Raw genomic sequence first — 3,434 nt, 5'->3', positions numbered from 1 at the left:
AACCGTTGCATCATTATAAAGGAAGCATCACTTTGCCATTACCTTTATTTGGAAGTTTTGTATAGTTTAAAATACTGTATATATTGGCCCAGGTGACAAAAATTGATTATTGGGGCTTTAAATTCTGTTGATTTAGCTCAGATAGAACTGTCTCCCTTCTGAATTCCCATGCCTTCATAGTTCTGGGATAAGGTTGGCCTAACCTAGAGAAATTTGCAGAAGATTTGGAAGGCAAAGTCAAACAACAGCATGTCAATGCTTAGCAAGCAAGGTTAGGTGCTGTTGCCACCCACATATCTTGTTGAGATTGTGTTGACATGCCTTGTAGGCCTGAGGGAGCAGCTACGTTGCTGATGCTTTACCTCCTGCCTGATATCTTCTTTTAGCTTCTCCAGATCCTGGAAATGGGTTTTTGTAATGTTTTATGGTCAAGTGCATCAGCATTTTTTCTGGATGTCTAATTCATCAACATTGGTAGTTTTACCTCATAGGTTCCAGATCACTTTTGCATATTCCAGTTTGCCATTACTCTTCCCTTCACTTCATGTCACCTCCACTTTCTTCCCAAACTGGACACTATGAGGCATTAGAAACAGCAGCGGATGCATGAGCTACAGACTTATGTAGGTTTTATCAGTACCCATAATTGCATAATGTTTCTTACTGGCTTTTGTGTCTCTGATTAAAACACACTGACATAGGCTGACTGGGTACACATGAGTAGCAACATGGAAGCCCATCCTTCTGGCCCAGTCAAGCAGCATAATAAAACTCAGAAAAGCAAGCAGCATTGAGTTCCAGGATCCATGCAGAGGGATAGCAAGGGCTGTCTAGCACCGAAAATCTTAAGCAAGAAGGTAAGAAAAGAGCTCAGTAGAATAGACAGAGGCATCATGCCAGTCAGCTCTGAAAGCAGAAGAAAGAGGTCTTTCTGGCAGAGAAGAGACAGTTGGGTGGCAAGGATGACCTTCCTCATCAGGTACTGGTGGTGTCCCTGCACAACAGGATTTCCCTGCCAGAGGACTTTCACGGCTTCAGGATAAGGACACTGGAACACTACACTGAAATGAGTGAAGTAGCACCAATAGTTTTATGCTGTTATGCCCTGCATTGAAGCATCAGGAGTTTTCACAGCTGCAAGGCCAGGGATCTGCACACTGTGTTAGACATGGCTCAAGTGGCAGATTCCATCCTCTTCCTTCTTGGTTTACTAGAAGGCTGGAACAGCACTGGGGATTACTACCTTTTCTGCCTCTTTGTTCAGGGCCTTCCCACCTATATACACCCGCTATCGATGCTGTAGCTGGTATGGAGGAAGACCTTAAGATCCTAATGAAGGCAGACCCTGATAGACACGAATCTTTGTAAACAGAGGTAATCCCAGATCCAATGGAAGCTAACCTGTCCCACTAAGGAGGAGCTGAAAGAGGCAAACTATTTCTTGAAGGAAAGTCCCAAGGTGGTAAAGAAGGTTCCCAAAGGAATATCAAATTAGCTTGTAGAATAGATTTTGGATGAGGATGGTGGAAAGTGGTGGGGAAGATGAATATGATGACATGGGACATGAGGATTTTATTGAAGAGGAATCTCAGGAGGAAAACAGTAAAGAGGAACAGAGGGAAGGATATGAAACTATGACTACTGGAGTAGTCTGTGACAAGAAAGTGGAGGAAGAGGATGAGGAAGAAAATGTTGGAGAAATATAAACAAGAAAGACTGGAAGAGATGTCTCCAGATGAAGTAGATACCCACCCACCCCCCCCCCATGACATAGCTGCAAGAATTCAATTTCAGAAATACAGAGGCCTCAAGAACTTTTGGACATCTTCATGGGATCCTGAGGAAAGCCTTCTTCAAGATTATGCTTGGAACTTTCAGTTTCAGATCTTTACTAATACTAGGAAGTGCATTTTAAAGAAATTGAGGGAAAAAGAGATTGAAGGAGCTGAGGTTGGCTGATATGTCACGCTTCATGTCTGAAGTCCGTCTCAGTGGTTCAGTACTTCAAGCAAGGAACATTCTTGATTGCATTTTCTCTACTAGCTGATGGCCAGAGATGTCAGTAGTGAATCTGGCGCTGAGCCAACACCCTGGCAACACTGAGCCCGTGAAAGCTAAAGAGGAGCTGATCTTCCAGGTGGGTTCAGGCACTTCCGAGCCTCACCTTTATTCTCTGCACACTGCAGGGATAAACATAAATTTCAGAGATTCCTAACTGCTGATGTGGCTTTGGTGGTGACACTATGTGGCCCAATCACTTTTCCTTCTGCATTTGTGCTGCTTTTCAAGCAGAATGACAACAGGATGCACAGCCTCATTGCCACAGGCCATCTATTGCCAGTGGATCTGGAGAGAATGGTCATCAAGAGAGCTGTTTTGAGGGGTCATCCTTTCAAAATTTTTACTAAGCTGATGGTACTGCGTTGCATGCACTTCAACAGAGAGGACGTGTTGTGGTTCAAACCAGTGGAACAGAGAACAAAGTGGGGCCACAGGGGACATATCAAGGAGCTTTTAGGTACTTGTGGCCACATGAGTGCAGTTTTGATGGGGAGCTAAAAATCTCAGGACACAGTACTGATGAACCTCTATAAGATGAATTAATTTTCTCCAAATGGACTTCTGATCCATATATACCAGAACCAGTACCATGGGTGAAAAGTGGGATTTGGTCAGCAGTGCCTGAGTGGACATGGAATAATGGACCATGGCTACTAGTCAGCACTTTAGGGATGGGAGCCTACAGGTTTTGACTGGGCAAAAATTGTGTTTTCTACTTTATCCTAGAGGTTTGCTGCATTTTTTTTTCAAAAGGCCTTTCTTAGCCTTGACATGTGCCTCAGGGAACTATGGATGTTTTTCTATTGCCACTTAAGTTAAAAAAATAACCTACTAAATATTACTAAAACATCTGCTTTCCATTAGGATTTTGAAAGCTGTTTAAGGAGAGAAGAGAAAAAGCTGAAGTAACCAGGAAACAAAATTTCCAGGTGTTTACAGACACCGAATCCCCTCTGATCTGTGTACACTAAACAGAAACAGATTGACAAGGAGCTGGTTTTTCATCCTGCTTCACCCAGGTTAGGGAGGTTAGGTCTACATTTTCACCGCCCTGAGGACAATACAAATGTGTTTTTTTTTTTCCTTCTGGAGACTGAAAATGCTGGGGCGGGACAGCAGCCGCCACAGTTCGACAAGCAGATCCATCCTCTCTCATACTGCCAGTAGGCTGGGCTGCATACTGTTGGAATGGCAGGGAGGAAGAACTGGTGAACTGGAAGAAGGGGAAAGAGCCTCACTGGTTGGCCTTTACAAATAAAGGGCAGATGGGGTTACATGCTCAGTCTGAATTTGCTTCTTGTCATATGTATGTGCCTGCCATTGAAGGGCAAGGATTTTTTTTTTCCATCCTAACTCTGCTTCTGCTGTTGAGA

At 43.7% G+C, this 3,434-nt stretch overlaps 1 pseudogene; it reads left to right on the top strand.

Moving 5' to 3' along the window:
• The first annotated feature begins 728 nt into the window (after positions 1-728).
• LOC109278063 (pre-rRNA-processing protein TSR1 homolog) lies at positions 729-2,753 on the top strand (annotated as a pseudogene).
• The last annotated feature ends 681 nt before the right edge of the window (positions 2,754-3,434 follow it).

Source organism: Panthera pardus, unplaced genomic scaffold (genome assembly GCF_024362965.1).
Source record: "Panthera pardus isolate Hobbes unplaced genomic scaffold, ASM2436296v1 HiC_scaffold_7, whole genome shotgun sequence".
NCBI lineage: Eukaryota > Metazoa > Chordata > Mammalia > Carnivora > Felidae > Panthera > Panthera pardus.
This window is presented reverse-complemented; position numbering and strand designations above follow the sequence as displayed.